The 21,336-nt window shown below is 42.5% G+C and overlaps 1 protein-coding gene across 1 annotated transcript in view; it reads left to right on the top strand.

Moving 5' to 3' along the window:
- FGF14 (fibroblast growth factor 14) overlaps nt 1-21,336 on the top strand; it is a 637,636-nt gene that overhangs the window by 130,226 nt on the left and 486,074 nt on the right. The gene's annotated exons all lie outside the window — the stretch shown is intronic.

Here is a 21,336-nt window from a genome sequence, read left to right as displayed (position 1 = left end):
TATATTGCTGTTTTGTTCACTCTTATCTTAGAAGCTACCCTTCTAGAAATTTAAGTGTGTCCACTGCTCATTCTCCAATGGTCAAACTTTTGAGCCTTGGGAGATAGCTATAGTTAGCTCCATCTTTCTTCTCCAACCATTTCACCCTACAAGACTCTGTTTCTTCATCTGTGAAAAAAGGGACTCTTTAGACCCTTAGCCTGTGACCAGGGAGCCTCTTTTAATGGGCTCAGACGTTAGTAGGATATCAAAGAGACTTAAGCATTATTCATGTTATTTCTCAAGAGTTCAGTTGTGGAAACTGGTAGGAGAGCCCTTTAAGCAAAACAATGGGTGGGTTCCCATCTTGACTACAGTTCTTAAAGGGGCTCTTCAAAGACCGAATACCCACCAGTAGTGGGAAAAGGGTGTTCAGCATTCGGCTCTTTCCCCCTCCCCTTGGTGAGGTCCAGTCCACGACTGAGGATTTGCTCCTTCCCTGCACGGGATGCTCTCCAGCAGGATAATAGAAGGCGACAGAGCAGAGCCTGGGGCTGGTCTCTGCCTGGACCACTTCCCGCTCCCTCTCCCTGGGGATGGAAGAGAAAGCCTGCAGCTACAAGAGGGCTGATGAGTTATGATTACGAGGAACCTTCTACATAATCCCAGTTTGCATGGCAGGGAACCAACGCAAAGAGTGTGTACTGGCTGGAGGGTCTCAAGGCCACAGGGCATTCTGCGTAGGATGGGGACAGACTGACAGTGAAAGTTGATGCTAGGACTGTCTCTCCTAGAAGACCGTTAGTGTGGCTTTTCTAAATTCTGAAAATCAGCTTAAGCACAACTTGGGAATTAAACAGGAATGCATACATTTAAGGCAAAGCGACACCGCGGTTGTTTAAAATAGGAATATAAAGTCAATAATGATTTCTAAAATAGATTTTCTTGACAGTCATTCTAAAATAGAACTTCATCAACCACAAACGCTGTTGTCTAGCATCTGTTTAAAAATAAGGTTGATAAAATTGGCCATATTCTGGTAATGTGGCAGTTGATAAAATTAAAAGCTACAGAAATACCTGAACAGATAAAATAATTAAAGTGAAAAAAAAAGTCAGGCCAAGTGTTAGCCGTTGCATCATCTTTCTAGGTTGACATGCTTTAGCAAGCATCGTGGCTTCATTATCTGTGCTCTTTGGCCTCCACTAATTTGAAAAGGACGCTCACCAGCACAGCTCCCAGAAACACGCCACCAAATTAGTCAAAGTCACGTTCTTCCATTATTAATGGCAACTCTAAGACCTTGCCACCTCGAATTCTTTGCATCATTTACTGTCAACTTTAAAATGTCATGTTCACAGCTAAGCACATCATTCATGTCTTTGCAGTTGCTTATGTAAGATACTGCCTGAATAGAAAAAAGTTCTCTGAAAAATTAAAGGTCAGATGCATACATCCCTTTGTAGTGTTTTGAAAAGAAGACTACGTATGCTATGACAGTTCCGTGTTTTTTAGGCAACTTGAATACTGCACCCAAGGCTTTACAACTCTTCTTAAAAGGAAAAAGAATTCTTTGAACTGGCAGTGAACAGTCTTTTCAGAGCTGCACAGTTTTTGTTTGATGGCATGCAGTGAATGCAATAAACTGTAAGAAAGACTCCATCGTCTAAACATGTCTGTAGTTTGGAGAAGATTCTGAGTGATCTTTGCCTATGTGCTTCTGATATAGCAATCATAAAATAATTATATACAGTATTATATATGTGTATGTTTCCAAACTGTGGTTTGCTTAGTTGCTCGGTCATGTCCGACTCTGTGACCCAGTGGAGCGCAGCCCGCTGGGCTCCTCTGTCCATGGGATTCCCCAGGCAAGAAGACTGGAGTGGGTTGCCATACCCTCCTCCAGGGCATCTTCCCAACCCAGGGCTCGAACCTAGGTCTCCTGGGTCGCAGGAGGAATCTTTATCATCTGAGGCAGACAGAAATTTCCAGAAAACCTTAATTAGTCTAAGTCAGAAGTTAAAGCTAAAAGCACGATTATTGAGACCTCAACCATGCAACGGCGTTAACTTCTATCATCCCATGCAGTCCTCCTCAGGACAATGTGTTACTAGCCAAAATCTCAGATTGGGTAATTTGCAGAAAACCATTCCATCAGTGCATGAGTCATGGTCATTTCATATCCCACAGTGCTTCTTAATAATAGTATGTCCATTCCACGTTCATATCGGTAAGTCATATGAATAGTAGTGATATTTGCACAGTAGTAAGATGCTCGCCCAAGAAGTGTGTGATTCAAGTTTTGTTCATTTTGCTGCTTATTGCTCTTAAACCCAGCTTGAGAAGGTGTTGCTTTTATGCATGACCAATCAGCCATCAGCCATCTCATCTGTCAACATTCCTATCACAGTCGAGTTCATTAGTATCTGTGTTAGATTGAGACGGATACACACCAGGGATCCTATCTGTCCAGTTCATTTTGCACAGTGGATTTACATCACTTGAAAGTTAATATACAAAAAAATCACTTTAAATAATTGTTCCTTTTTCGCTAGGCTTGGGAAGATTTTAGAGGGTGTTGTGTTAGACGCAGAAGAGTTTATTGGGCTAATTAGGCAGAGGTGGACATTGGGAAGAGAAATCGCCTATGAGGTTCTGGAATTTGGACTCATGTCATGGGACAGGACTTCAGAAGTATCATATTTGTGCTGACATCTAGGAGTTCGTCAGTCACAGAAGCCTGAGACCCAAGTTCTGGGTCTGCTGTTCTTTGCAAGGAGCCCTGTGAGGCCCTGGAATGATGGCCGGGTTATTTCCCAGGGGAGGGCCTGTCCGTCTGAGAGGTCAGCTCATTAGTCTCAAATTCATTTTTACCTCCTTTACTTTCTGAATATTCCCAACGTTATTTTTAATTTGAGGATTAGTAGAGGGATCGCTCCAGTTTTAATGAAAACTTTTCACAGATTGTAAAAAATGAGACCGTAATAACTCCTAGTCCAAACATCATGATTTTAATTCTTCATTGGACAGTGTGCTTTTAATCTGTTAAAAATACCAAAGACAAATCATTTATAATTTTAGAGTGAAAAAAAAAAGAGAGATGTCAAGGGCCAGAGGAGCTACTTGTGCATGTGTTACAGAGAAGCCACATCACAGAGAAAGCAGTCAACCTGTGTCATTTAATGTGAAGGCAGAAGGACGTGCCTGCAAGTGCTCGGGAGAAAACGCTTCAAATATATGCTGAGATTCTCTTACAGGCAACATAAAATCTTGTTCACATAAAATCAGCATACATTTACTTCTTGTGGATTTCACACATATTTATGAGTTGAATGCTGTCATTACCATTATGTGAATAATTTATTAAATAATGATGAGTGAAAACAAAGCAAAATGTCTGCATTGGGAATAAAATATATAGGCATGTTTCCTGAACTTCGTAGCTGAGGATCAAAGATGAGATACGCCAAATCAGACAGAACCAGGATATGGTTTAAAGCAGTGGTTTTCCACGTTTCCTCCACCTTCAGCTCCTTTTAGTGTGAGTGTGTGAGTGTGTGTGTGTGTACTGAAAAGGATATTAAAGCTTGACTTGTACAAAATGAAAGGTGAATATTTTTAAGATGAGGAAAGCATTTCCCGTGACCTAGGAATATGGATTGACTATATGCAAACATAAAAAATCACTATTCTTTGTGCATTAAATTTCAGGTTTTAAATCAGTACAGGCAAAATATTGTTACTAAAATGAAGAGATTAAGAATGAAGAATGTAACTTTTTTGTTGTTACCCCTTTCTTTCTTATCACAAAATTTAACTCTAGGCCAATGCAATGTTTGATTTCATCATGTGGTATAAATGAGCAAATGCCTTTGATCATTCTGGTGGCCAGTTCAGTTCAGTTCAGTTGCTCAGTTATGTCCAACTCTTTGTGACCCCATGAATCGCAGCACGCCAGGCCTCCCTGTCCATCACAAACTCCCGGAATTCACTCAGACTCACGTCCATCAAGTCAGTGATGCCATCCAGCCATCTCATCCTCTGTCATCCCCTTCTCCTCCTGCCCCCAATCCCTCCCAGCATCAGAGTCTTTTCCAACTCTTGTTGGAAGTCAACTCTTCACATGAGGTGGCCAAAGTACTGGAGTTTCAGCTTTAGCATCATTCCTTCCAAAGAAATCCCAGGGCTGATCTCCTTCAGAATGGACTGGTTGGATCTCCTTGCAGTCCAAGGGACTCCCAAGAGTCTTCTCCAACACCACAGTTCAAAAGCATCAATTCTTCAGCGCTCAGCTTTCTTCACAGTCCAACTCTCACATCCATACGTGACCACTGGAAAAACCATAGCCTTGACTAGACGGACCTTTGTTGGCAAAGTAACGTCTCTGCTTTTCAATATGCTATCTAGATTGGTCATAACTTTCCTTCCAAGAAGTAAGCATCTTTTAATTTCATGGCTGTAGTCACCATCTGTAGTGATTTTGGAGCCCAAAAATAAAGTCTGCCACTGTTTCCACTGTTTCCCCATCTATTTCCCATGAAGTGATGGGACCAGATGCCATGATCTTCATTTTCTGAATGTTGAGCTTTAAGCCAACTTTTTCACTCTCCACTTTCACTTTCATCAAGAGGCTTTTGAGTTCCTCTTCACTTTCTGCCATAAGGGTGGTGTCATCTGCATATCTGAGGTTATTGATATTTCTCCTGGCAATCTTGATTCCAGCTTGTGCTTCTTCCAGCCCAGTGTTTCTCATGATGTACTCTGCATAGAAGTTAAATAAGCAGGGTGACAATATACAGCCTTGATGTACTCCTTTTCCTATTTGGAACCAGTCTGTTGTTCCATGTCCAGTTCTAACTGTTGCTTCCTGACCTGCATATAGGTTCCTCAAGAGGCAGGTCAGGTGGTCTGGTATTCCCATCTCTTTCAGAGTTTTCCACAGTTTATTGTGATCCACACAGTCAAAGGCTTTGGCATAGTCAATAAAGCAGAAATAGATGTTTTTCCAGAACTCTCTTGCTTTTTCCATGATCCAGTGGATGTTGGCAATTTGATCTCTTGTTCCTGTGCCTTTTCTAAAACCAGCTTGAACATCAGGAAGTTCACGGTTCATGTATTGCTGAAGCCTGGCTTGGAGAATTTTGAGCATTACTTTACTAGCGTGTGAGATGAGTGCAATTGTGCAGTACTTTGAGCATTCTTTGGCATTGCCTTTCTTTGAGATTGGAATGAAAACTGACCTTTTCCAGACCTGTGGCCACTGCTGAGATTTCCAAATTTGCTGGCATATTGAATGCAGCACTTTCACAGCACCATCTTTCAGGATTTGAAATACCTCAACTGGAATTCCATCACCTCCACTAGCTTTGTTTGTAGTGATGCTTTCGAAGGCCCACTTGACTTCCCATTCCAGGATGTCTGGCTCTAGGTGAGTGATCACACCATCTTGATTATCTTGGTCATGAAGATTTTTTTTGTACAGTTCTTCTGTGTGTTCTTGCCACCTCTTCTTAATATCTTCTGCTTCTGTTAGGTCCATACCATTTCTGTCCTTTATCAAGCCCATCTTTGCATGAAATGTTCCCTTGGTATCTCTAATTTTCTTGAAGAGATATCTAGTCTTTCCCATTCTGTTGTTTTCCTCTACTTCTTTGCATTGATCCCTGGGGAAGGCTTTCTTATCTCTTCTTGCTATTCTTTGGAACTCTGCATTCAGATGTTTATATCTTTCCTTTTCTCCTTTGCTTTTCGCTTCTCTTCTTTTCACAGCTATTTGTAAGGCCTCCTCAGACAGCCATTTTGCTTTTTTGCATTTCTTTTCCATGGGGATAGTCTTGATCCCTGTCTCCTGTACAATGTCACGAACCTCTGTCCATAGTTTGTCAGGCACTCTATCCATCAGATCTAGGGCCTTAAATCTATTTCTCACTTCCACTGCATAATCATAAGGGATTTGATTTAGGTCATACCTGAATGGTCTAGTGGTTTTCCCTACTTTCTTCGATTTAAGTCTGAATTTGGCAATAAGGAGATCAGGATCTGAGCCACAGTCAGCTCCTGGTCTTGTTTTTGTTGACTGTATAGAGCGTCTCCATCTTTGGCTGCAAAGAATATAATCAGTCTGATTTCAGTGTTGACCATCTGGTGATGTCCATGTGTAGAGTCTTCTCTTGTGTTGTTGGAAGAGGGTGTTTGCTATGACCAGTGCATTTTCTTGGCAAAACTCTATTCGTCTTTGCCCTGCTTCATTCCATATTCCAAGGCCAGATTTGCCTGTTACTCCAGGTGTTTCTTGACTTCCTCCTTTTGCATTCCAATCCCCTATAATGAAAAGGACATCTTTTTGGGGTGTTAGTTCTAAAAGGTCTTGTAGGTCTTCATAGAACCGTTCAACTTCAGCTTCTTCAGCGTTGCTGGTTGGGGCATAGAGTTGGATTGCTGTGATAGTGAATGGTTTGCCTCGGAAACGATCAGAGATCCTTCTGTCGTTTTTGAGATTGCATCCAAGTACTGCATTTTGGACTCTCTTGTTTACCATGATGGCTACTCCATTTCTTCTAAGGGATTCCTGCCCGCAGTAGTAGATATAATGGTCATTTGAGTTAAATTCACCCATTCCAGTCCATTTTAGTTCGCTGATTCCTAGAATGTTGACGTTCACTCTTGCCATCACCTGTTTGACCACTTCCAATTTGCCTTCATTCATGGATCTGACATTCCAGGTTCCTATGCAATATTGCTCTTTACAGCATCGGACCTTGCTTCTATCACCAATCACATTCACACCTGGGTATTGTGTTTGCTTGGCTCCATCCCTTCATTCTTTCTGGAGTTATTTCATATTCTGGAGAAGGGAATGGCAAACCACTTCAGTATTCTTGCCTTAAGAACCTCATGAAAAGTATGAAAAAGCAAAATGATAGGATACTGAAAGAGGAACTCCCCAGGTCAGTAGGTGCCCAATATGCTACTGGAGATCAGTGGAGAAATAACTCCAGAAAGAATGAAGGGATGGAGCCAAAGCAAAAACAATACCCAGTTGTGGATGTGACTGGTGATAGAAGCAAGATCTGATGCTGTAAAGAGCAATATTGCATAGGAACCTGGAATTCTGGTGGTAGGTCACTCTAAATCTCATGAAAGACACAGCTGAACAGGTGGTACATCTTCGGATTTCCTCTTGGTGAGGGCTGTGCACAGAGAAGGAAATTACCTGTTGTGGATTAATTCTGTCTCATGCTGCTATTTCTTCTTCTCACGAATTCTATTTCCTAGGAACACCATTAGCTGACGGATCAGTGGTTTGCTATTAGTAACCAGGTTAGGTGCATCTTTTAGTGTCCCTGTCCAAAAGTTCCTCAGCAGGGTTTGAACCACACCATATGTCCAGTGTTGCTGCTCTTTCGTAAAGAGAATTCAGTGCAGCTGGGTCCCATGCATTGCCCTCAGCTAAAGAGAGAGAAAATCTTTGCCTTTTCCTGAGGGTAGGCGTTGGATTTAGCTCTCCTGTCACTGCTTTTTGTTTATCTCCTGACAGGTCTTAACATATGATTTCAATCTGCTTTATTTTTAAAAGTGTTCTTCTTTCAACTCATCAGATATGGTTTTTAATTAATTCAAAATAGATTTAAAACGAGGAGATAAAAATCTTTCTGATGATTTTGCCATCATTGGAACCTTGGGCTTCTAAACAGGCGCTGTTGTTGTTCAATCGTTAAGTCTTGTCTGACTCTTTGCGACCTCACGGGGTTCCAGCGAGCCAGGCTTCCCTGTCCTTCACTGTCTCCTGGAGTTTACTCAGACTCATGTCCATTGACGGAGAAGGCGATGGCACCCCACTCCAGTACTCTTGCCTGGAAAATCCCGTGGACTGAGGAGCCTGGTAGGCTGCAGTCCATGGGGTTGCTGAGAGTCGGACACAACTGTGCGACTTACCTTTCACTTTTCACTTTCATCCATTGGAGAAGGAAATGGCAACCCACTCCAGTTTTCTTGCCTGGAGAATCCCAGGGACAGGGGAGCCTGGTGGGCTGCCGTCTATGGGGTCACACAGAGTTGGACACGACTGAAGTGACTTAGCAGCAGCATGTCCATTGAGTCAGTGATGCCATCCAACCATCTCATCCTCTGTGGCCCCCTTCTCCTAGGTGGTAAAGTATAAAAAGGGTTTCGATGGTGGCTCAGTTGGTAAAGAGTCTGCCTGCAGCGCAGGAGACCTGGGTTCAATTTCTGGGTCAGGAAGATCCCCTGGAGAAGGAAATGGCACCCACTCCAGGATTCTTGCCTGGAGAATCCCATGGACAGAGGAGCCTGGTGGGCTACAGTCCTTGGAGTTGCAAAGAGGAGGACACGACTGAGTGACTAGCACTTTCACTCTCCAAAGTATAAAAATCTAAAGCTTATCTAACTGACACTTCTACCTTCTTGGTGACCTGTTAAACCCATCTTGTTATAGAAGCAATTAAACTGGATATGGTGTGTTTTTCCCTGTATATTTTAGTGACCTAATGGTTAATGCTAGAAATTTCCAGATGGCCTTGGTAATTTTTATTTGTTTTTAATCTAAATGGTTTAAATTATAAAATTAGCATGTTCATTATAAAAGGTTGATACAACGGGTCATAAATGAAGACTAAAATTCTTCTCCTTTTTCCATTTTTCACTTCATTAGAACTTCTACTGAGATTTCATATAGAGTTGTATTTATAATTTTAGGCATTTTTCTGTATAAATAACATTACATGTGTATATGATGTAGTATTACTTATCTTACTTTTTTAAAAAGACTTTTTATTTTTTGAACACTTATAGGCACAGCAAAATTAAGCTGCAGGTAGCGAGATTTCGCATATACTCCCTGCCCCCAGAAATGCATAACCTCCTCCATTATCAACATCCTCTGCTGCAGTGGTACATATGTTATAACTGATGAGCCCACGCTAACACATCATAATCACTCAAAGTGCATAATTCACATTACCGCTTCCAGCTGGTGTTGTACATTCTGTGGGTTTGGACAAGGTTGTGATGATACGGATCCACCATTACATTATTCAACAGAATCGTTGGCAGTGAAACTGTATTACTTTTATTTATAATATCTACCTATCTTGTTTTCAGACAAATGAGATCTTTATTCTGCAGTGTCCTCTTTTCACTTAATCATGCAAATCTTCCCATTTGCCATTTTTCAATCTTTTTTAAACTGTTTTCACAGTTGCACATTACATCTTTGCATGGGTTGTTGTGAATTACTCCACCGGCCCTTAAGGAATGAGTCAGTAGTGGCTCCTGCAATGCCCTGACCTACATTGGCTGATGGGGTTGCAGTAAACAGCACAGCTCAGACTTCTGTCCTCAGGGTGCACAGAGTTTGTGCTCATAGTGTAGACACTTATATCACTTGCAATTTTTCACTCTTGCAACATTTTCCTCCCTTTTCATTTATTTAGTTTTAATTGGAGGATAATTGTTTTACAATGTTGTGTAGGTTTCTGCAACGTTTTTCTTTTTAAAAATTGATTTTGTTCCATTTACATTTATTGTTTTCATGAGTTCCCTTCTGATCTATTTTCAGTTGACTGTATTCTTTTTCGTCCTTTTGGGTGAGTAAAAAATTCCACCTGAACTAACTCCAGTCTCCTCTCAACTCTTCCTCGTCCCACCCAGAAGACTGATCTTGACCTTTGACCAATGGGGAGCGTTAGCAAGCAACTAGCAGGAAGTGAGGTTGGGGACTTCTTCCTCATACTGTCATCTGAAGGGTCACTGTGGGCCACTGAGTCCCTTGACCAAAGTTCACAGCTCCTGTGAGGGGGGGGGGGGTCCTCCGTCTCCCAGGCTTGAATAATCACTTGCTGCTTACCCCTTTGGCTCAGATATGGTTGGAACCCCCTGGCCCCCATCTTAAGTTCAGGGTCCTTTTGCAATCCCTTGCAGTTTCTATATGCTCTGCCCAGTCTCTTACATACAATTCCTCTATAAACCCACTTCTCCAATTATCCAGTTGAAGCCTTCTTCTTTCTGCTGAAAGCCTGAATGATGCCACGGTAGGCCCTTGGACTCACTTGGCATATATAAGTATTTTTATAGTCTCTGGAATTCCCCTAGAACAAACACAGATGGCCTGGTGGCCATACAGCTCAATCGGCTGAAATGGAGAGGACATTTATTTTTGGCCAACTTTCATGCTTTAAATGGAAGCCTACATAATATTACTTCACCAAGTTGGAGAACAGCAAGTATGCCTCAATGTCATTAGTAGATGCTAATTTTAGGGAAAGAGAGGAAAGGATGCAAACTGGGTTTTTTTTTTGCTATTTTTTAAAAATTTATTTTTAAATTGGAGGATAATTTCTTTACAATGTTGTGTTGGTTTCTGCCCTAAATCAAGATGAATCAGCCATAGGTATGCATATGTCTCATCCCTCCTGAACTTCCCTTCCACCTCCCACTCCATCCCACCCCTCTAGGTTATCACAGAACACCATGTGGAGCTCCCTGGTCATTTAACAAATTCCCACTGGCTATCTGTTTTGCATATGGTAATGTGTATGTTGCAGTGCTACTCTCTCGTTCCGTCTCTCCCTCTCCTTCCCCTACCCCTACTGTGTCTGCATCCCTGCTGCTGCCCTGCAAATAAGTTCATCAGTACCATTTTTCTAGATTCCATACAAGTGAGTAAGTAAGTAAGTGTTGGTCGCTCAGTCGTGCCTGACTCTTTGCGACCCCATGGACTGCAGCCCACCAGGCTCCTGTGTCCATGAGATTTTCCAGGCAAGGATACTAGAGTGGGTTGCCATTTCCTTCTCCAGGGGATCTTCCCAACCCAGGGAACGAACCCGGGTCTCCTGCACTGCAGGCAGATTCTTTACCGACTGAGCTACAATACATAATACCTGTTTCTCTCTTTCTTACTTACTTCGCTCTATGTAACAGACTTTTGGTTCATCTACCTCACTAGAACTGACTCAAATTCATTTTTTTTTATGGCTGAGTACAAACCATTTTTGAGCATGGATTTTTTTTTTTTTAAGAGAAGGAGATAGGCAGTCCTATCTTTATTTAATACAGATGTATTTGTTAATAAAATCAATTTTCCTCTAAAAAAAAAAGCATTAGCCTATCAGTATGATGTAAGATACTTCTACATCTTCTTCATCAGAGGATAGTCTACTGAGCAGAAACACTATAACCACTTCCGTTTTAATTTTTTTACAAATCATTTTTTGTTGGAGTATAGTTGATTAACAATGTTGTGTTAGTTTCAGGTATACAGCAAAGTGAATCAGTAATACGTATACATATATCCACTCTGTTTTAGATTCTCTTCCCATATATGTCGTTACAGAGTATAGAGATGAGTTCCCTGTCCTCTATAGTACGTCCTTATTAGTTACCTATTTGAACTGAACTGAGTGTGTGTATGTCAGTCCCAATCTCCCAATGTATCCGCCCCCCCACCACCCCCCACTGCCCCAGCATTGATTTTGTATTAGTGTCAGTGCTCAACATCTTATTATACTATGGAACCCAAGTAAGACTCTCCAAAGAAATGTATCTTTTCCTCCCCTTTATAGATGAGTGTCATGAAGGTTCAGTTCAGTTCACTTCGGTTGCTCAGTCACGTCCGACTCTTTGCAACCCCATGAACCACAGCATGCTAGGCCTCCCTATCCATCACCAACTCCCGGAGTTCACTCAGACTCACATCCATCGAGTCAGTGATGCCATCGAACCATCTCATCCTCTGTCATCCCCTTCTCCTCCCTCCTTCAATCTTTCCCAGCATCAGGGACTTTTCAAATGAGTCAGTTCTTCGCATCAGGTGGCCAAAGTTTTGGAGTTTCAGCTTCAGCATCAGTCCTTCCAAAGAATATTCAGGACAGATTTCCTTTAGGGTGGACTGGTTGGATCTCCTTGCAGTCCAAGGGACTCTCAAGTCTTCTCCAACACCACAGTTCAAAAGCATCAATTCTTCAGTGCTCAGCTTTCATTATAGTCCAACTCTCACATCATACATGACCACTGGAAAAACCATAGCTTTGACTAGATGGACCTTTGTTGGCAAAGTGATGTCTCTGCTTTTTAATATACTGTCTAGGTTGCTCATAACTTTTCTTCCAAGGAGTAAGTGTCTTTTAATTTCATGGTTTTAGTCACCATCTGCAGTGATTTTGGAGCCCCCCAAAATAAAGTCTGTCCCTGTTTCCACTGTTTCCCCATCTATTTGCCATGAAGTGATGGGACCAGATGCCATGATCTTAGGTTTCTGAATGTTGAGTCTTAAGCCAGCTTTTTCACTCTCCTCTTTCACTTTTATCAAGAGGCTCTTTAGTTCTTCGCTTTCTGCCATAACGGTGGTGTCATCTGCATATCTGAAGTTATTGATATTTTTCCTGGCAATCTTGATTCCAGCTTGTGCTTCATCCAGCCCAGCATTTCTCATGATGTATTCTGCATATAAGTTAAATAAGCAGAGTGACAATATACAGCCTTGACATACTCCTTTCCTGATTTAGAACCAGTCTGTTGTTCCATGTCCAGTTCTAACTGTTGCTTCCTGACCTGCATACAGATTTCTCAGGACACAGGTCAGGTGGTCTTGTATTCCCATCTCTTTAATAATTTTCCACAGTTTGTTGTGATCCACACAGTCAAAGGCTTTGGTATAGTCAATAAAGCAGAAGTAGATATTTTTCTGGAACTCTCTTGCTTTTTTGATGAGCCAATGGATGTTGGCAGTTTGATCTCTGAAGGTTAGACTGTCATCAAAGTTAGACTGTCTTAAATTGCCCAGTGTCCCAAGAATGGTAAATGGTAGAGCTATGATGCAAACTCTATCTTACTCCATCAAACTTGGGTCCCAAACCAGCTAACCTCAGAAGTATATAGGGAGCTCTTCGAAAAATCCAGATTGCTGGGACTACCCCAGAGTAGCTGAAAAAATGTCTCTCTAGAAGGGTGCCACCTGTGGATTTCTTTTTATTAGCCCCGCCCATCCCTACCTGGTGATTCCAATCATGTCAGACTTGGAAACACTGAGTTTAAGCTTCTGATGCGTTCTGGTCGTAAATGGACTTCCCAGATGGTGCCAGTGGTAAAAAGTCCTCCTGCCAATGCAGGAGACCTGGGTTCGGATGCTGGGTAGGGAAGATCCCCTGGAGGAGGAAATGGCAACCCACCCCAGTATTTGTGCCTGGGAAATCCTATGGTCAAGAGGAGCTCTTAATTGACAATATTACCTTTTCTGATTCTTGGACTTTCTGCTATTACCTGAAACAGGGCCTTGTGCCAGAGTTTAAGTCATTAAACTGTGTAACAGTGTTTACTGTGGCTTTCCTTCTAGGCTGCTTTTTTTTTTTTAATCTGAATTTTAATAATAGTTCATGAATTAAAGCCAACTTTATGTCCTGAAGCGCTGTGCTAGAGATATTTTATCTTTACTAATATTTAGTATCTAAAAACAGAATATTATTCCAGGGTCCATGAAAACATATTGGATCTAAACTATCAACACTGATAAAGTACAAAACAAGCTGTTAGGTATATGATTTAATAAAAGTTGGCATAAAATGAGAGTATTGGCATTTATTAATCTCATAAACCCTAATATTCACGCATAACAGATATTATCTTCACTGTATCTCTGAAGTTTTTTGAAGAGTGAAGAATACATGATAGTGTATAAACCCTTAATACCTAGGGGTGAATTTTTCTTATATTCTGAAATCCTAATACCGTGTAATTTTTCACTGCCTATGTTATAGTTCATTACCTTTAAAATGAAAGGTCTTCTTTCCTTAACACCAAAAAACTATTTATCAAATCTCTTTTAAAAAAAAAAAGAATCACTGATTCCTAAGAGGATGTGTAATGAAAATGTCAATTAAATACGGGTAAAAATGAACTATTTTGGAGGGGATCCCTAGAAAGTCTAAATACCGTGTGAAAATGTGTTGCTTCTGTGTGTGCACTGCCTACCACGTGCCTACATCTTCAGTTTAGTTCAGTTCAGTTCAGTCGCTCAGTCGTGTCCGACTCTTTGTGATCCTATGAATCACAGCATGCCAGGCCTCCCTGTCCATCACCAACTCCCAGAGTTCACTCAGACTCATGTCCATTGAGTCAGTGGTGCCATCCAGCCATCTCATCCTCTGTTGTCCCCTTCTCCTCCTGCCCCCAATCCCTCCCAGGATTAGAGTCTTTTCCAATGAGTCAACTCTTCGCATAAGGTGGCCAAAGTACTGGACTTTCAGCTTTAGCATCATTCCTTCCAAAGAAATCCCAGGGCTGATCTCCTTCAGAATGGACTGGTTGGATCTCCTTACAGTCCAAGGGACTCTCAAGAATCTTCTCCAACACCACAGTTCAAAAACATAAATTTTTTGGTGCTCAGCTTTCTTCACAGTCCAACTCTCGCATCCATACATGACCACAGGAAAAACCATAGCCTTGACTAGACGGACCTTTGTTGGCAAAGTAATGTCTCTTCTTTTGAATATGCTATCTAGGTTGGTCATAACTTTCCTTCCAAGAACTAAGCGTCTTTTAATTTCATGACTGCAGTCACCATCTGCAGTGATTTTGGATCCCCAAAAAATAAAGTCTGACACTGTTTCCACTGTTTCCTCATCTATTTCCCATGAAGTGATGGGACCGGATGCCATGATCTTCATTTTCTGAATGTTGAGCTTTAAGCCAACTTTTTCACTCTCCACTTTCACTTTCGTCAAGAGGCTTTTGAGTTCCTCTTCACTTTCTGCCATAAGGGTGGTGTCATCTGCATATCTGAGGTTATTGACATTTCTCCTGGCAATCTTGATTCCAGCTTGTGCTTCTTCCAGCCCAGCATTTCTCATGATGTACTCTGCATAGAAGTTAAATAAGCAGGGTGACAATATACAGCCTTGACGTACTCCTTTTCCTATTTGGAACCAGTCTGTTGTTCCATGTCCAGTTCTAACTGTTGCTTCCTGACCTACATACAGGTTTATCAAGAGGCAGGTCAGGTGGTCTGGTATTCCCATCTCTTTCAGAATTTTCCACAGTTTATTGTGATCCACACAGTCAAAGGCTTTGGCATAGTCAATAAAGCAGAAATAGATGTTTTTCTGGAACTCTCTTGCTTTTTCCATGATCCAGTGGATGTTGGCGCTTTGATCTCTGGTTCCTCTGCCTTTTCTAAAACCAGCTTGAACATCAGGAAGTTCACGGTTCACATATTGCTGAAGCCTGGCTTGGAGAATTTTGAGCATTACTTTACTAGCGTGTGAGATGAGTGCAATTGTGCAGTACTTTGAGCATTCTTTGGCATTGCCTTTCTTTGGGGTTGGAATGAAAACTGACCCTTTCCAGTCCTGTGGCCACTGCTGAGTTTTCCAAATTTGCTGGCATATAGAGTGCAACACTTTCACAGCATCGTCTTTCAGGATTTGAAATAGCTCAACTGGAATTTCATCACCTCCACTAGCTTTGTTTGTAGTGATGCTTTCGAAGGCCCACTTGACTTCACATTCCAGGATGTCTGGCTCTAGGTGAGCGATCACACCATTGTGATTATCTGGGTCGTGAAGATCTTTTTTGTACAGTTCTTCTGTGTATTGTTGCCACCTCTTCTTAATATCTTCTGCTTCTGTTAGGTCCATACCATTTCTGTCCTTTATCGAGCTCATCTTTGCATGAAATGTTCCCTTGGGATCTCTAATTTCCTTGAAGAGATCTCTAATCTTTCCCATTCTGTTGTTTTCCTCTATTTCTTTGCAGTGATCCCTGAGGAAGGCTTTCTTATCTCTTCTTGCTATTCTTTGGAACTCTGCATTCAGATGTTTATATCTTTCCTTTTCTCCTTTGCTTTTCGCTTCTCTTCTTTTCACAGCTATTTGTAAGGCCTCCCCAGACAGCCATTTTGCTTTTTTTGCATTTCTTTTCTATGGGAATGGTCTTGATCCCTGTCTCCTGTACAATGTCACGAACCTCATTCCATAGTTCATCAGGCACTCTTTCTATCAGATCTAGGCCCTTAAATCTATTTCTCACTTCCACTGTGTAATCAGGGATTTGATTTAGGTCATACCTGAATGGTCAAGTGGTTTTCCCTACTTTCTTCAATTTAAGTCTGAATTTGGCAATAAGGAGTTCATGATCTGAGCCACAGTCAGCTCCTGGTCTTGTTTTTGCTGACTGTAAATTTTGGCTGTAATTTGCTAAACTTTGGCTACAATTGGCTATGTGTCTTAGTTGCTCAGCCACTTAGTTGTACTGCCTACCACGTGCCTACCTCTTAGTAAGTGCTAAACTTTGGCTATAATTTGCTAAACTTTGGCTATGATTTGCTATGTGTGGTTAGTTGCTCAGTTGCAACTCTATGGACTACAGTCCTTCAGGATCCTCTGTCCATGGGATTATCCTGGCAAGAATATTGGAGTGGGTTGCCATTTCCACCTTTTGGGGATCTTCTGGACCCACGGATTGAACCCATCTCCTGCATTGACTGGTGCGTTCTTAACCACTGAGCCACCTGAGAAGCTCTATAACTGGCTATATTGGATCACTGTTACATGATTTGGGCTTCCCTGTTGGCTCAGATGGTAAAGAATCTGCCTGCATTGCAGGAGACCTGGGTTTGATCCCTAGGTTGGGAAGATCCCCTGGAAGAGGGCATGCCAACCCACTCCAGTATTCTTGCCTGGAAAATCCCCATGAACAGCGGAGCCTGGCAGGCTATGGTCCTGGGGTTGCAAAGAGGCAGACACAACTGAGTGACTTTCACTTATTACATGATGTAATAAATGCAGTCGAGGTTTTCTTAGAACTGCTGCTGCTGCTGAGTTGCTTCAGTCATGTCTGACTCTGTGTGATCCCATAGGCAGCAGCCCACCAGTCTCCCCCATCCCTGGGATTCTCCAGGCAAGAACACTAGAGTTGGTTGCCATTTCCTTCTCCAATGCATGAAACTGAAAAGTGAAAGTCAAGTCGCTCAGTTGTATCTCACTCTTAGTGACCCCATGGACTGCAGCCTACCAGGGTCCTCCGTCCATGGGATTTTCCAGCAAGAGTACTGGAGTGGGGTGCCATTGCCTTCTACGTTTATATAAAAAACTGGCCCAAGTACTCTTCTTTGCTAGGAATTTTAGAAAGACCACCTAAAATAAACAACTGCCTATTTAGGAATCAGTAATGCTGAAAGAATCTCAGCAGTGGGGACTGATTGTAGCATCATTTTCCCTAATTATAGTTCCTCACAGGGACAGAATCAGCCTGGAATACAAAGTAAAACTTTTTGCCTTTCATCACTGGCAATGGAGGTTCAAGCAATAATTGGTAGAAAATTAACCATTTTGAAGTTTTGTTTCCACTTTAGATGGTAAGTTATTGCTTCTGAAAAGTTTTAGATCATTTAACCTAAGTATTTAATTTAAAATGTTTATTTCTGATGTATGAACCTTAAAGTGTTCTCTCTTGAGCATTAAACATATTAAAAACAGTGCAGGTTATTTATTGCACTCTCCATGAAGGGCAGTTCTCCCCAACTACATCATACTGAAGATCAGCCTGTGCTTTGTAATATTCAAATCCTTTGTCCAGTGAAATTTACCCAGTCCTCCGCTGATGCTGTGCTGATACTGTGATGCTGATACTGGGCTTCCCAGGTGGTGTTGGTGGAAAAGAGTCTGTATGCCAATGCACAAGAAGGAAGAGACATGTTTTTGATCCCTGGGTCTGGAAGATCCCTGGAGGAGGGCATGGCAACCCACTCCGGTATTCTTGCCTGGAGAATCCCATGGACAGAGGAGCCTGGTGCGGGGCTACAGTCCATGGGGTCATAAAGAGTCAGACATGACTGAAGCGACTTAGCACACACAGCTGATATGGGCTGAATGCATGAGCCTGCGTTTTATGCATCCGAACCCCATGGACTGAGCTAAGACACCACCCCACCCTGCCAGCCCCAGCTCCTGGTACCACTCTCTAATGAAGCCATTTATGTCATCTGTGAGTCATCTTGGATGATGAGATCTCAGAGACTATGAGCAGAAAGACTCCTCCATCTACTCAGCCCAGCCCAACCTGTTGGTTACCCACCATTTGTACGGTAATAATCTCCCCTTTATTTGAAATTCAAGAAAAGAAAATCATTTTGTCTCTAAAGTGTTATGAAAATCCCTGAAAATAGACTAAGGGTAATTCAAATTCTAGGAATACACTTTCAGATTTCTTTCTGCATGATGTATTTATAGAAAATTCTGGACTTCCAAAGCTGATAGCCACCCTTGTTAGTTGGGAACCAGTTAGTCATTATTTTTGAGGCCTGCTGCCATCTTTACTTTCCCAGTTTGGAAGACAGCGGGTAGGGTAACAGGTTATTTTGGAATATGCAAGACATACTCTGATGAGCTATAATTACAGAGTGCCATCTTGGGAACTGCTATTTGATTGCTGGTTCCAGCTAATTTATTATTCTCTAAAGATGCTACATTCATATTGGTTTTCATTTACTTTTGTTTTTTCTCATTTCTTTATAACTGAGAGCACAGTGATTGGTTTAAATAGTGCAAAGATTTTTCTCTACAACCTGCAGCCAAGACTGATTTAAAACTTGGTATACCAGCCAAGAAGCTAAGGGTAATGCTCCTTAAATGTTACTCAAAATCCTGTAATTGCCTCTTATAGAACTTCTGCTTTGTTCTTGGTGCTTAGTTGAAGTAGGACAGCCCCGATGGATCTTACCAGGTACCCTCAGCCCTTTCCATTTTCCCTAGATGCTGGTCTAAGGGAGAGACTACTGGAGGGTGTAGCCATTTCCTTCTCCAGGGAATCTTCCTGACCCAGGAATCAAACCCGGGTCTCCTGAATTGCGGGCAGATTATTTATGGTCTGAGTCACCAGGGAAGCCCACACTAAAATTACATGCATTTTATTTCTAAAGCAGTCTAAATTATCCATTCCCCCCCCCCCCCGCCCCCCCGCCAGATACTTTAAGTGTCTCCTAGGAATGGTTCAGGGCAGTGTACTGGAGAGAGACAGGGAAGGTTACAATGCAGGCACCATGGGAGCCCCAGAAGGGGCCGCTCCCTTCTCTGCAGGAGTTGGAAGGGCTTCCTGGGGGAGTACCTTCTCTGCTGAGCCATGAGGTGAAAGAAGTGGCATTCAGACAAGGGGCACAGGGCAGGGAGCCCTGGAAGCAGAGGGGTCCCACGTCTAACCCCAGGAGATGAGAAAGGACAGGCTGGCCTTGGGACACTGCAAGGGGCTGTGTAGGATCCGACCTCTTTACAGAATGGCTTAGAAGATGGCCGGCTGTTTTCCTGTCAAGCCTGGTGTCCATTCTATTTCTTGGCTCTTTTGGGGCAATGGACACTCGTTCTGCGATGGAGGGGAAAACATGGTTATCTTCAGTATGTTGTGGTGAATCGGAGAAGAGAAGCAACTGCAGGCTTGCAGAGGAAATGAAAACAGAGCAGTACTCGGATCCTCCCCTTGGAACTGTCCAGAAAGAGAATGCAGAGTAGCTCCAGACAGCCTGCAGACTGGCACGCGGCCACCACTGCGCGTGCAGGGTATCGCTTTGCTCTTCGCTGGCTCAGTCTTCACTGGGTGTGAAAACAAACTTCCTGGTTTCCAGAACGTGTGCCAGGGTTACCACAGTCATGGGGGACCCAATGTATCTGTACTTGAGACTGAGTTTTTACTGAAGATATAAACAGCTGAGGAGTTGAGTATCATTTATGTATATACAAGGTAATTAGGCTTCAACTGATGTCTTTAAAAATTTGCTTAAAATTATTCTCACCTCCTCCTTCCTCTCTTCTCCTGTTTCCTCCTCTACCCTCCTCTCTTGTTCACTTCTTTCTGCTTCATCTGCCTTCTCTTTCTCCTCCCTTTTCTCTTTTTCCTCCTTCCCTCCCTCCCTCCCTTCTCTCTCTCTGCGTTAAACATGAAGGGCTTCTCTGGTGATGCCCTCCGTCTTACCAAATCTGCCAGTTACAGATCCCTTGAAAAGCTGTCGGGCAGAGTTAACCTTGTAGGAAAGGTGACAGGCCGCTCGCGCCGCTCAAAACCACTATGAAGGCACCGGTTACTTCATACTTTGCAAAGAAAAAAGTGTTCCTGATGCTTTTTTGTTTGTTTGTTTCAGGGCAAAGACATAAAGCGCTGGGGTGTGTGAGAGATACCCCTGGAATCAGAAGGAGGCTCTTAGTCCTGGCCCCTGTCACAAACCAGCTGTATGGAATCAGGCATTAACTGCTTTAGCTATAAAATATAATATTCGACTATAGAAGATATTCAGTGCTTTTCTCCTAGTATTCTATCATTCAGGTTTCCTTCCTTCACTTGTTCACTCATAGAGCAAACATTTGTGGGAGAACCTAGAAGGTTTGGGGAGCTGTTTTAGGGCTGAGGGTTATGAAGGCAGAAGAGTTTTACCTTCAAAGAGCTGTGTGGGAGGCTGGCTTCCCTGAGAGTGATGAACCCAAAGCAAATATACATTGATAAGGGGAGGGTATATGTGCCGTGAGAGAGGTGTTCACAAGTTGCAAAAGAACAAAGATGATTTTAGCTGATGGAGACTGGAGCTCTGGTGCTGTGGTCAGGGACATTTTTTTTTTTTTTTAATAAAGGATCGGATGCTAGATTAGCCTGTGACTGTGTCTAGGTGGAGGTGGGAGATCTTGCTGACAAAGAGGAGGTCGGTGCCCTCAGGCGCTATGGGCACTCAGTCTGTCTGCAGTGGCTGTGTGCGCTGATCAGGGCTGGGCTGAATCTGGGCAGCCAGGCTGCGATTAGATACCCATGTGTTGGCTTTTTTTTTTTTTCTTGTGTGGCAGAAGTTTTATTACAGTGCAAAGGGACAGAAAAAGCTTCTGACAGAGACATCAGAAGCGGGTGGAGAGTGCCCACTCCCTAGTCTTTGGCAAGGAAATGATATACTTTTTAAGTTAGTTCTTACAATACATCAAAAGAACATCTCAAGTTTGTGAAAATTTTACCAGACCTACACCCATAATTTAGGTTTTAGGATAACAGGATTAGAACTTAACAACAGAAAGATCCTACCAGACCCACTCCCATAATTTACATTCTAAAATATCAGGATTAGTCAGAAGGTTTTCAGGAAGGAGAAGCTGTCCTCAAGCAGGATACATTGTTGTTATATAATCCCTCTGAAGTGAAGTGAAGTGAAGTGAGGTGAAGTGAAGTGAAGTGAAGTCTCTCAGTCGTGTCCGACTCTGCAACCCCATGGACTGTAGCCCACCAGGCTCCTCCGTCCATGGGATTCTCCAGGCAAGAATACTGGAATGGGTTGCTATTTCCTTCTCCAGGGGATCTTCTCGACCCAGGGATTGAACTCAGGTC

Source organism: Bos taurus, chromosome 12 (genome assembly GCF_002263795.3).
Source record: "Bos taurus isolate L1 Dominette 01449 registration number 42190680 breed Hereford chromosome 12, ARS-UCD2.0, whole genome shotgun sequence".
Classification (NCBI taxonomy): Eukaryota; Metazoa; Chordata; class Mammalia; order Artiodactyla; family Bovidae; genus Bos; species Bos taurus.
This window is presented reverse-complemented; position numbering and strand designations above follow the sequence as displayed.